The sequence below is a fragment of the Elephas maximus genome, chromosome 3 (assembly GCF_024166365.1).
Source record: "Elephas maximus indicus isolate mEleMax1 chromosome 3, mEleMax1 primary haplotype, whole genome shotgun sequence".
In the NCBI taxonomy this organism is placed as follows: domain Eukaryota; kingdom Metazoa; phylum Chordata; class Mammalia; order Proboscidea; family Elephantidae; genus Elephas; species Elephas maximus.
In genome coordinates, this window is record NC_064821.1 from 48,454,718 (window position 1) to 48,469,036 (window position 14,319).

The following is a 14,319-nucleotide window of genomic DNA, read 5'->3' on the forward strand; positions in this document are numbered from 1 at the left end:
ATTTTTTTTATTGTGCTTTAAGTGAAAGTTTACAAATCAAGTCAGCCTCTCATACAAAAATGTGTATACACCTTGCTGTATACTCCTAGTATACTCCTAATGAGACGGCACACTCCTTCCCTCCACTCTCTATTTTCGTGTCCATTTGGCCAGCTTCTGACCCCCTCTGCCCTCTCATATCCTCTCCAGACAGGAGCTGCCCACATACTGTCATGTGTCTACTTGATCCAAGAAGCTCACCCCTCACCAGTATCATTTTCTATCCCATAGTCCAGTCTAATCCCTGTCTGAAGAGTTGCTTTGGGAATAGTTCCTGTCTTGGGCTAACAGAAGGTCTGGGGACCATGACCTCTGGGGTCCTTCTAGCCTGAATTAGACCATTAAGTCTGGTCTTTTTCTAGAATTTGAGGTCTGCATCCCACTGCTCTCCTGCTCCCTCAGGGGTTCTCTGTTGTGTCCCTGTCAGGGCAGTCATCGATTGTAGCCAGGCACCATCTAGTTCTTCTGGTCTCAGGATGATGTAGTCTCTGGTTTATGTGGCCCTTTCTGTCACTTGGGCTCATAATTACCTTGTGTCCTTGGTGTTCTTCATTCTCCTTTGCTCCAGGTGGGTTGAGACCAATTGATGCATCTTAGATGCCCGCTTGCTAGCATTTAAGACCCCAGATGCCGAGTGGAAATTTTTAAGAGACATGCTTGCCCCTCTTTTTTTTAAAGTGCGGTTTTTGCTTGCCTTGCCTACACAGGTGTTCCAGGAAGAGAACAAATTGTGGTTAAGCTAAGCTGAGGAATATGTTTATTGTTAGAATAAGCTGATGTTAAATAAAGACAGATTTATAGCTTTTCTGTATCAAAACCCTTTTTGTCCCCTTGAGTATTATAATACTTAGCACTTCTCATTTGTAATCATTCTATTGCTTCAACAAACCCTTTGCTTTTATATTTTCACAGAGCCCACCATCATATTGCCGAAATAACCTAGTTTAACACAGACTGCAGATGTCTAGATGATTTAATGTTCCGGGAAACATAACTATAGTCAGCGGCCAATTATCAGAAGATATACCCACTTGATTCCTCTGGAAAAAATGTTTTTCTGACCCCCCTTATCATACTTGTAATTTTCCACACGCTTGTTCTAACCAGCCCAAATGTCAACCAGTCAGAAGTGTTTTAGCTGTAACTCTCTGCACCCCTGCTGCCTGCAGCAACGGCAGCCAGTGAAGATGAGTTTCCCTGTATCCCCAGCTGCCAGAGGTTGTCTTTGTGAAGCCTTGTCACCGTGTGCCCAAGCGGAACAGTCTGTCTTACCCAGAAGGATTAATTGCCTTCTCAACTTAAGTTGATTTTTCCCCTCTAAATAAATATCTCTTTAATTTGAATTTTTAAGAGTCTTAGTTTTACTCTTGGACAGCAGTTAGAAATAACATGTCGTTTCACAGGACAGATGCATAAGACCCACTAAAGAAGGATTTTAGTAGTCAAGGATACAGTATGTTAGGAGGTGAATGGGGCCAGCGGGTGGAAGTGTACACGATCCGGAGTGAATACCCGAGCACCAGAGGTGTGAGTGGGCCTGTTTTGTGGGGGCCTAGGGAATGGTTGCTAATATGAGAGTGTGGTCTGAGTGCGTGCTTTGTGTCATTGAGAGTTTTGACTGTGCCCTGAGGATGAGACTGGCACTGACTAGATGCATAGGCGTGTCAGCTTGCCTGAACTTTGCATGCACATAACTGCGCGTGATTGGAGGTGTGAGCAGCTGCGTGCTAGGGGGACTAGTTGAGAACGGGGACTCTGGAGACAGCCTGACTGGAGTTCCTGTCTCTTCCCTGCTCCTCCATTTCCTGGATTCGTGACTGTGGGCATGTCACATCACTTCTCTGGACCTCATTTTCCTCATCTGGAAACTGAGGATAATATTGCACTCACCTCCCAGGGTGGTAGAGCCCTGGTAGCGCAGTGGTTAAACATTCTGCTGCTAACCAAAAGGTTGGAAGTTCGAATCCACCAGCTGTTCCTTGGAAACCTTACAAGGCAGTTCTACTCTGTCCTATGGGGTTGCTATAAATCAGAATCGACTCAATGGCAATGGGTTTTCCCAGGGTGGCTGCCTGGCATTTGCAAATGCTTAATAAATATTAGCTACTAATATTAGTTATGGAGTCCCTGGGTGGTGCAAAGAATTACACACTCGGCTGCTAACCAAAAGGTTGGAGGTTTGAGTCTACTCAGAGTCACCTTAGGAAGAAGGGCCTGGTGACCTACTTCTGAAAGAAAACCCTATGGAGTGCAGTTCTACTCTGAAACACATGGGGCTGCAATGAGAATCTATTCCACGATAACTGGTTTGGTTTGTTGGGTTTTTTTGTTTTTTACTAATGTTACCGTTTTCTCAGAGTGTGAGTAAGAGCTGTTCTGTGGAGTTGTGTGAAGTCAGAGTTGTATCCGGGAGACAAGTATGAGTGTGTCCTTCCTGGGAGGGGCCCAGCATCCACTGCACACAGTTGGGCTCAGGTCACAGACTCTCCACCTTGGAGTCATTCACCTGCCGGATCAAGGCTTATCTTGTACACCTCCCCCACCATACCTCTGACATGGTGCGTGCATGCATGTGTGTGTGTATGTTTGGGTTCCCTGTGCAGACATGCCCCAAGGTACAGCCATATATTCTAAACGTTCACCTGGGCCCACACACATGATGACTTGGGCTGGCTCAAGGTGGTGGACTACTTTCACACTTTTATGGCAGTGAGTAGATGGTGGGGACTGGTCCCTAGGACTCTCACAGCCCCTCTGAGCCACTCAAATCCCCTGTGGGCCCTGGATATTGGGCTGGGGCAATGCCCAGCCTAGGCTCCTGTGTCCAGGAATGTCCTGCTTGTCCTTCTGGCCCTGACTCCCTGATCCCTGTGCTCATAGTCCACAGTGACATCCAGCATGCAGGAGTGCAGTACATCCTGTATTCGGTAATCTCCGCCCTGCTGGCTGAGCCACCAGCCGCATCATCTGTGTGGAGATCACCTTCGACCAATGGTGGCCCTAGCAGACACAGGCAACGCGGGAGGTCGTGCAAGACCTCAGGCACTAGGGTGAGCCTACCCTTAGGAAGTGAAAAGAGGAAGCCCAGCCCAACTTCCGTTTCTGCCGCCCTGGATTCTGAGAGTATATCATGCCATGTGCATACTATGCATGCATGTGGTCCTGCCTGTCTGAAATCTCCCTTTATCTGGTGAACTCTTAGGGATCCTGCAAGGCCGTATCTCCAGGGGATCCTCTAGGAAGCCCACTGTGCAGGAGGCCCTCTGTCCAAGATCTGGCTACACTGGCCTGGGGGTGATCCCCCTTCTCCTTCTAGGCCTGGGCATGCCGGGCAGGTCCTCTCATCCCCAGCATCACCCACTCTGGCCCCATCCCTAGCCGTGACTGCCGACCCTCACCGTGCCCCACCCAGCGTAGGGCGCCTGGAGTTTGACAACAGCGACTGGGTGATGAACAATGAGGTGGCCACCCATTATGATGCCATCGTGGACCAGATGATGCTCAGGGTGCACTTTCTGGAGAACACATTTGGCATTGACAGGTGCCCCCACGTAGCCTGGCACATTGACCTCTTCAGCCACTCTGGAGAGCAGGCCTCACTGTTGGTGCAGGTGCTACCCCAGACCTCTCCTAGATCCACCCCCTCGCTCACTCAGACCCTTCCCATGGCTCCTCGAACCAGCCCTTTCACTGGTCCCACACCAACCAGGCTCTACCCCTGGTCCGTTGAAGCCCTGCCCCTTGGCTGAGCTGTGACTCTGGGTCCTTTCCCACTCTAGCTCAAGCCTTTGACCCATCCCCAAGCTGATCAGGCTCAGATGGCTCCACTCCCTCCCTGACCCGTCCCTTGTCACACTCCAGCCCCACATCCCTTGCTATAATCCCAACTTCTCCCCAAGCTTCGTGGCAGGCAGAGGACTGTCTTACTTTTAAACCAGCTCATTACGTCTTTAGGCTGAGGAAGAAAGAAGGTCTCACTGAGCCAGGCCTCGCCCCTATCCACTGTGACCCAGCGCCCTTTCCTAGAGGGGAGGTGGAGATGGATTCCCGCCCTTTCCTGCTCTCCTGTGGTGGTTCTGACTCTTCCCCAAGCTTGGAAGTGTGCTGGAGACCTCCCTAGTTTCAGCCTTCCTTTCTCCCTGTCCTCTGACCCACCCCTCCCAAGCTGAGTGTGGGCTCAGGTGGTGGTGAGAGATGTGGGCACTGATTCAGACTGCCCTCTCCTGTTTTGTTACCCCCAGATGGGCTTTGATGGCTTCTTCTTGGGGCACCTGGAATATCAAGAAAGTTCAGGAGAAGATGCTGGAGATGGAGCAGGTGTGGCAGGCCAGCACTGGCCTGAAGTTCCTGGCCACCGACCTCTTCACTGGTGAGCAGGTGGAGGTTGACCTCATGGGTGTGTGACCTGTGTAGTTTCTGGGCTCAGAGGGCCTTGCACTTGATTTAACGCTCTGCTGTCACTGTCTTGAAATTCTTAATAGTTTATGAACAAGAGCCCAGCATTCTCATTTTGCACTGGGGCTTGCAAATTCCGTAGCCTGCCCTCGGTGGGAGGTGGCAGGCTTTGACCCTAGGTCAGGTCTAAGGTGCTAGGCCACCCCCTGAACCTGTGTGGCCTGCAGGTGTGCTCCCCAATTCATACAACCCACCAGGGGATCTGTGCTGAGACATGCTGTGTGACGACAAGCCCGTGGTGGACAACCCCTGCAGTCCTGAGTATAACACCAAAAAAAAGAAAAAAAACCTTTTTTTTTTTTCTTTTTTTTGGTGGGGCCGGTCAATTACTCCTGAGGTTGGCTGCTTCTCAGGCAACCCCAGCGTCCCGAGCCTATGGGACACAGCCCAGGCATTTCCTAATACCTCCTTACAACCTCTGAGGAAGGTAATATTCCATTCACCATCACCATGTCCTCCTCCTGGATTTGGACCCCTTCCCCACTGCACATACTCTCCGTGACCACAAGGTGGCCTGGTGCAGTGCCTCCGTGCCTGCATCTGCGTGGTCAGCCCAGGGGAACTCATGAACAACTGCTGGCTATTTTTATGTGTGTGTCCCTTTGCTCCCAAGTCCCATCATCTACTTTTTTTTTAGTAGACTATTTTTTAGAGCAGTTTTAAGCTTAGAGAAAAATTGTACAGAAAGTACAGAGTTCCCATATACTCCCCACCTCCTGCACACCATTTCTCCTATTACCATCCACTCTTGATCACATGTATACCCAGACATAGCCAGGTGGCCCGGGACACCCTGGCCTAAGGACTGCCCTATCCCACCTGCAGGGCCAGCACTACCACACCAACCACACCATAATGACCATGGGCTCGGACTTCCAATACGAGAATGCCAAGAACCTTGACAAGCTCATCCAACTGGTCAACACCCACGTCAGCAGTGCCTACCCATAGTACCTGTGTGCACATGTGTGCTTGTATCCCTGTGCCTCAAGCCACAGCTATTGGTTCTGTAACAAATTACCACACACTTAATGGCCTAAAACAACAGAAATTTATCATCTTACAGTTTTGTAGGTGAGAAGTCTAACATGGGTCTCACCAGGCTAAAATCGAGGTGTCAGCAGGGTTGCCTTTCTTTCTGGAGGCTCTAGGAGAGAATCTGTTTCTTTGCTTTTCTAGCTGCTAAAGGCTGCCTGCATTCCTTGGCAGGTAGCCACTTCCTCCATCTTCGAAGCCAGCAACACAGCATGTCTCTGAGCCTGCTCTGTCATCACAACTTCTCTCCTGTCCTTTCACGTCTTCTGTCTTCTACTTTAAAAAACCCTTGTGATTACATTGGGCCCAACCTGGATAATCCAGGATAATCTCCCCATTTTTAAGTCAGCTGATTAGCAACCTTACTTCCGTCTGAAATTTTACTTCCATTTCACCATGTGTCTTAGTCTGGGTTCTCTAGAGAAGCAAAACCAGTGAAGCCTATAATATATATATAGAGAGAGAGATTTATATCAAGGAAATGGCTCACATGGTTGTATAGGTTGGCAAGTCCCATGTCTGTGGGTCAGGCTGGAGGCTTCTCCTGACTCACGTAGCTACAGGGCCTAGCGAACCCAAGATCGGCAGATCAGACAGCAGGTCTCTAGCTCACAGGCAGTGGAGGCTGATGAATTCCAAGATCCAGGTAAGCTACTAGCTCAAATCCTAAGAACCAGAGGTCAGAAGAACAGGAGCCAGGTACAGGGTCCAGAGCAAGCAAAAGCCAGGGAGCTTTGCCAGAAGGCATACCTATATTGGATGCAGGTCACACCCCCAAGGAAATTTCCTGTCAACTGCTTGGCTGTTCATACCAGATGTCATCATGGAAGTGATTAAATTATATCATATCTCATTATGGAGGTGATTACATCATTACATAGCTGCCAAACTACATCATAACTGCCCAAAACCCCTAAAAACCAAAGCCATTGCTGTCTAGTCGATTCCAACTCATAGCTACTCCATAGGACAGAGTAGAACTGCCCCATAGGGTTTCCAAGGAGTGCCTGGTGGGCTCGAACTGCCAACCTTTTGGTTAGAAGCCATAGCTCTTAACTACTACGCCACCCGTGTTTCCTCATAACTGCCAAGTCACTGAGACTTATGGCCCAGCCAAGGTGACACACAACCTTAACCACACCATGTAACCTAACATACTCACAGATTCTGAGAATGAGGACATCTGTGGGGGGTCGGGGGGTTATTTTATCTCCAGGATGTGTCGGTGCAGCCCTTGTAAGCAGCCTATGACTGTGGTCTTGTCAGCACAGAAACTTGCTCATGTCTCCCATCTAAGATGCCCTTTCTCATCAACCTCATCCTCAGAGTTGTCTACCTGCCCAGTCTCCACGTCCTCACCTCCCCCTCACTCCCACTGCCGTTTCACCAAAACCACCCTAAGTCACCTCACTGAGGACCTTCCAGCAGACATTTCTCAGTCCTTCCTCATGCCCTCATCCCTGAGGAGACTTCAACACCCTTGATCACTTCTTCCTGGAAGTACTACGCCCTTTGGCTGCCAGGATGCCACTCTCTTGGTTTTTTTTCTGCCACTGACTGCTCCTTCGCAGACTATTGTACAAACTCTGGAAATTGACTTTCTGGGTTCAGATCCTGGCTCTGCCACTTACTGCCTCTGTGACCTTGAGTGATGATCTGAAGTGCTCTCAGCAGTTTAGTTTTCTCATCTATAAAACTGTTATAATGGCGGTCTCCACCTCACAGGGCTATTAATGAGAGAAAATAAATTTCTCTTTGTTAATGACATCTTATTTATGGTATTCGTGTTACAGCAGCACTAGAGGACTGAGACAAGCACCTACTGTGTGCTGGGCACTGGGGATACAGTACCAGCAGAAGGAGATTGCTAATAACCTTGTTCCTCCACCTTCCTCTGCTGAAAGTGAGCCTCCATTCATTATACAAATTGTGACCACACCAAACCCATTGACACTGAGTCGATTCTGACTCATAGTGACCCCATAGGACAGAGTACAACTGCCCCATAGGGTTTCCAAGGAGCAGCTGGTGGATTTGAACTGCCAACCATTTGATTAGTAACGAGCTCTTAACCACTTCACCACCAGGGCTGCAGAATTGTGGCATTTGGTACAAATAATTATTCCTGCACTATAATATCCAAGAAAATCCTATGGAACTATTCTACTTTTTAACACATGGGGTCGCCAGGTGTAGTTTGTTTTCAATAATGTCACAATTTTTCCATTTTCAGTAATAAAATTGAAATTATTTTTTAAAATTTAGTAAAATTTCAGGCTTATTCTTGCATCCCTGAAGTTCTTTCGAGGCTGGTAATATTTGGCTTTGACCAAATATTCATTTTCACACTTGGCTATTGGTTTGCACTTGAAATGTATATTAACAGCATCTGACTTGTGAATGTGCACACACGTGTTTAAGTATGTACGTGCATATTTGTGTGCCCTCTGGGAAGGCACGGACTCCAGGAGGCCTTACCACTTCTGCCCCCAGCAGCAGGCCAATGGAACTGAGTCCACGTTCTCTATTCCACTCTAGCCTGTTACCTATGGGAGCCGAACAAGGCCAACCTGCCCTGGCATTTGAGGGCCTGGGGGCCAGGAGGATTGGGATGCCCCATGGGCCACAATCCTGCCCTCAGTGCCCTGCCCCAGCAGAACAGTGAAACTGGATAACTTACTCCCCTATGCTAACGACCCCCACAAGTTCTGGACTTCTGCAGTTGGCCAGCCCTCATATGCTACAAGTACCTTAGCTACAACTTCCTGCAGGTAGGTGGGCACCTGGCTCAAGGGGGTGGCCAGGGGTCCCATGCAGGTGTGGCCACCACAACACACCCTGGCTACCAGGTGTGCAACTGGTGGAGACACTGGGTAAACCAATACCAGTGAGAATCATGACCCAGCCAAGTTGACACACGACCCTAACCATCACAGAGGAGAACTGGAATAAGAGGCTTCTATCTAAAACGTGGAGTCCTGGTGGCACAGTGGTTAAGAGCTTGGCTTCTAATCAAAAGGTCAGCAGTTCAAATCCACCATCCGCTCCTTGGAAATCATATGGGGCTGTTCTGCTCTGTCTTATAGGGTTGCCATGAGTCGGAATCGACTCAATGGCAGCAGGATCTAAAGTGGCTTCATCCCTGGGTGGTGTAAGCAAGCAACACGCTCAGCTGCTAACCGAAAGGTTGGAGGTTTGAGTCCTTGAAGAAAGGCCTGGTGATCTATTTCTGAAATATCAGCCATTGGAATCTCTATGCAGCACAGTTCTGCTCTGACACACATGGGGTTACCATGAGTCAGAATCATTGGTGGCAACTGGTTTAAGGAGAAGGCAAGCAGACAGTGACCTGTGAAGTCACCCAGGACACACTGCTAGGGTCAGACTTGAAGGATATGGTGTTTGCCACACACCCACTGACACATTTGATCTCCCAACAACCCCAGGAGGTAAATGCTGATAATAGTGTTATGCCTATTTTTCAGAGGTGAAAAATGAGACTGAGAAGTAACTTGTCCAAAGTACAAAGGCAGGATTCGAACCCAGGCAGTCTGCTTCCACAGTCCATGCTGTCTTGAGAGGTGATGAGCTTTCTGTCAGTGTAGGTATTCAAACAGAAGCTTGTTAACAGACATGAGGAATGTTGAGGGAGAGATTCCTACTGGGACAGAGACTGGGAGACAGCTAATGTCCATTCCAGTGTTGAAACCCGTAATCTTATGATGAGGTAGGGAGAGCATTGAAAAACTGGTCCAGTCAGCCAACCCAGGAGGGAGGGGCTCTGATGCTGGAAGATGGTGGGAGGGGGCGGTGGGGCCCTAAAGGAAACCTCTCCTGAGTTGGCTCCAAGATTCTATGCTTATATCCTCTCCTGAGCTCCACCATAGACTCACCAGGCAATTAACTAACACGCAAAAGGGTTTTCTAAAATAACCTGTCTTCACGAAGGCTGCGAGGGCCTGCCTGGGGGGTATATCTGGCCCTACACCTCAAGTGAGCCTTCTGCCCTAGCACAGCAGTCAGCCAGCCCTGAGGCCCAGCTCCCAGCCTTCCTGACCCCCCAGGCACCTGGTTAGCTTCAGGGAATGTCAGCAGTCAAGCCCACTCAGACAAGGCAGGCTCCACTGTGCCTCCTTGGCCTCAGGCTCCTCATCTGCAAAATGAGGCAGGTGATAAGACTGGTCTCTGAAACTCTTCCACTGCAGAAGTTCTGTGACTGTGGGGTTCAGGCAGAGAAGTGGAGGCCAAGCCGGGCTTCCAGAATATTCTGATCACTCTTGTTCTCAGTGAGAGCAGGACAGTCTGATTTGCTTAAAAGACTTAATTATGGAATAATTACAATTTATCAAATGTTTTCTTCATCCAATATATTGTATGTGTATCTTGTATGCAAATTAACTGTTAGTATAGTATTTAGAAGAAGAGGTCCTATGCAACCTATTTCATAAATAATTAAATTTCAGTTGGCAATAGTTTCTTTTGGGCGTGAAAATGGAATGTGCTGAGGTTTTTTAAAAGCTCATTTTCTTTCGAGGGCTTTTCACTCCCTTCTACAAATTGCCTGATTTGGCACATCCAAGTCCAGGTGTAATTGTGAATTCCTAATGAGTGGGGACTGAGTGAAGGAAATCCCCCGAGCCGAGCCCTATGACTGGACTCACACTTTTTCTTTGTGGAAACCTTGGCCTGTCCATCTGTCCTTATCTATGTGGGCATGTCTTTGGAGCACCTGGGCTTAAGCATGAAGATCAGTGGACCCATGGAAGCCAAGCAAAGTACAAAGGACTATTCTTTATTTCCAAATAAGGTATGGAACAGTGGCACATGGAGTGACTCAGCCTGGACCCCAAACCTCAGGACAGCAGAACTCTGATAATGTCACCTAGGGAGAGGCTGCCTGTCGTTGTCACAATCTGGAGCCCCAAGCACCTGACCCCGAAATCAAGCCCAACCAACAAGCATTTATTGAACACCTGCTAGCAGTGGGTACAAGGCCCTATGCTAAGCACTGTCAAGAACTTTGATCTCAAGGGCTATATCACCTCTATGGGGTAGATGATGGGCAAGGACGTTATTCCCATGCAACTGACCAGGGAAAGAAATCCAGGGGAATTCAGGGACTTACTTTAAGGTCATGATGTCTATGGCAAAGTGAGGACCAGACTCTGATCTTCAGGGTTGCACCATTTCCCCACCATGTGCCAGTCACCGGGAGAAAGTGTGTTTACTAAAGAGAAGTCAATTTTTTAAAGTAATCATTTCTTTTCCTATTTCAGATGCACAATTTGATAAGTTTTGACATGTGTATGGAGCCATGATAGTATCACCACAATCATGATAATGAACATTTCTATCACCTCAAGAGCTTTCCCAGGCACTGATCTCTTTTCTGTCACTATAGTTTGCATTTTCTAGAATTTTATGTAATTGGAATCATGCAGTATGTTTTTTTTTTCTTTTTTGGCTTGGATTCTTTTACTTAGCGTAATTACTTTAAGATTTATCCATATTGTAGCATGCATCAATAGTTCATACCTTTTCATTGGTGAGCAGCATGCTATTGTATGGATATACCACAATTTGTTTATCCACTCACATTTTGATGGACTTTTATGTTTCCAGTTTTGGCTATTACAAATAAAGCTGCTTCGAACATTTGTGAACAAGACTTTGTATGGATATATGCTTTCATTCTTTGGGTAAATAACTAGGTGTGAAAGGCTCTATCACAGCTTAGGTGTGTTTAACTTTCTAAGAAACTGGCAAACTATTTTTGAAAGTGATTGTACCATTTTACATCCCTATTAGCAGTGTATGAGCATTCCAGTTGCTCCACACCCTCATCAACACTTGATATAGTCAGTCTTCATAATTTTAGCCATTCTAATAGATGAGTAGTGGTATCTCATTGCAGTTTTAATTTGCATTTCTACAATGACTAATAATGTTGAACATCTGAGTGAAATTATTTTATATTATTGAGTTTTTAGCATCTTTTCATGTGCTTATTTATCATACATATATCTTCCTTGATAAAATATCTATCTGGTTTTTTTTTTTTTTTTTTGCCTATTGATAATACTACAATATGAATGAATCTCAAAGTAAACATGCTTAGTGAAAATATTTCCTACTATTGAGTTTTGGGAGTTCTTTATACATTCTAAATGCAAGTCTTTTCTCAGATACATAATTTGCAAATATTTCATTCTTATAACACTGTCTCAAAAAGCAGAAGTTTTAAATTTGTTGAAGTCCCATTATCAATATTTTCTTTTATGAGTCATGCTTTCAGTGATAAAGTTCACACAGATTTATCTTTTATGGTCTCTTATAGAATTTTTATAGTTTAAGGCTTTAATTTAGGTCTATGGTCCATTTTACCAAAACTCTGGTGGCATAGCAGTTAAGAGCTACAGCTGCTAACCAAAAGGTCAGCAGTTTGAATCCACCAGACACTCCTTGGAAATCCTATGGGGTAGTTCTACTCTGTCTGATAGGGTTGCTATGACTTGGAATCAACTCCATGGCAACGGGTTTGGCTTTTTTTAATGATCCATTTTGAGTTAATTTTTATATATGGTGTACGGTATGGATAAAAGTTCTTTTTTTAATTTTTTGCATATGGATATACAATTGTTCTAGCCCATATTTTGGAAAGACTATCCTTTCTCCACTCAGTTGCTTTTGGTCAAAAATCAGTTGTCTGCATATGGGTTAGCAATTTTATTTTTCTTTCTCAAAGTTATTTTGGGTATCCTAGATTGTTTGCATTTCCATAAAAATTTTAGAATCACCTCAACAATTTCTACCAAAAAAGAAAAAGCCTACTGGGAGCTGGATTTGAATTGTGTTGAATCTACAGGTCAGTTTGGGGGGAATTAATATCTTAACAGTAATGACACTTCTGATCCATGAACATGGCATATATCTCTCCACTTATTTAGGTTTTCTTTGATTTCTCTCAGTGATTTCATGTAGTTTTCAGTGTGCAGGTCTTGTACATTTTTTGTCAGGTTTATTTCTAAGTTTTTCATATTATTTGATGCTATCATAATTGGTACCATTTTAAAATTTCCATTTCTGATAATTCATTGGTATTATATAGGTGTTGTATCCTGAAATCATGTTAAACTCACTTATTAGTTCTAGTAGCTTTTTTTTTTTTAATAGATTCCATCAGATTTTCTATATAGAAAGTCATGACATCTGTAAATAAAGACAGTTTCATTGCTGCCTTTCCAATTGGGATGTCTTTATTTTTTTTTCCTCGCCTTATTCCACTGGTTAAAACTCACAGTACAATGCTGAATTGAACCCATATCCTTTTTTTTCCCCCGATCTTAGGAGGAAAGCATTCAGTCTTTAATAACTCTGTCTCTCTCTCTCCCAGAAATCCAGCTACCAAGACATCATGAAGCCCAGAAAGCCCAGGCCATGAGCATTTCAATTGACCCACAGCAGCCTTCAGCCGTCAGCCTTTGCGTCTTTTGGCTGAAGCTCCATGTGTCTGTGCCCTGCCTGAATTCCTGACCCACAGAAAACATGAGACTGTTATAGTTTCAAGCCGCTATGTTTTGGGGTAATTTGCTGCACAGCAACAGATAAACTGGTAATTAATAAAGTGATAAGTGCTCCAATGGCAAAAGGTACAAAGTGTTTCAGGAGCCTAGTGGTGAAAGGACCCCTCCCCCAAACCTGGATAGAGCAGGCAAAGTTGTAAAGGTACATTTAAGCTGAGTTTGGAAGGCTGGGTAGAAATTTGACAGTTTGGGTGAGAGGAGCATGGAAGCACCCCAAGACAGAAGACAGGGAAGTCAGAAAGTGCCTGGGGGTGGTGGCAGGAAACCCAGGCTATGCCAAGTGCTTGGGCCTTATAAAAGCTTAGGTGAGAGAGAGCCAGCCAAGGGCTGTGACATAGACCAGGTGTTGAAAGGTGATATGGGGCTCTCATCTCCAAGGAAGACACTAACTGACTCAATCCAGGGAGGATATTTGCTTGGGATTACTTTTCTGAAACTGGGGAAAGCCTTACCTCTCTTGTCCAACTGTCCCTGTGACCAACAGCACGGAGCTGTAAGTGCTGGCCAGGATCAGCTGTGCTACTTATGGCCACAGAGTAGAGAGGGGATGCCACCTCACCTGGGAGGGACAGGGCTCAGGGCTATGGTCTCAGCAGCATTGAGTTCCTTTGGTTCTCTGACGAACACATTGATTGGGATCCAAGTCTGCATATCAATTGCTGAACTTGAAACGTTTTATTTTTTAAAAATGTATTCATTCAGCATTCAAGTTTGGGTGCTACAGTAGAATCAGAGCTGCCCTAGAGGCACAGTGGTTAAGAGCTCAGCTGCTAACCAAACTGTTAGCAGTTCAAATCCACCAGCTGCTCCTTGGAAACCCTAGTGGACAGTTCTACTCTGTCCCATAGGGTTGCTATGAGTTGGAATCGACTCCATGGCAATGGGTTTGGTTTTGTTCGGTTTTGGTAGAATCAGAGACTTAAATCTTACCAATCAATCCTCACATATCTATCTGCCTGCCCCTAGGTCAATCATCCCCATAGTTAGCATTGGGAAAAGAGCCACTTCTCAACTAACTCAGGGACTAAACTTTCCAGAGCCTTCCAGTTGCCAGTTGGAGCCCCAAAATGGCAGAGCTATCACCCTTCCTCTGGAGATAAAAAAAAAAAAAAGATAGGGAAAGGAAATGAGGAAGAGGCCCTGGCGGAGAGTCCTCTCTCAGAGAAGGCAGCCTTGAAGGTGAGCACAAGGTGGGCACGTAGACTCT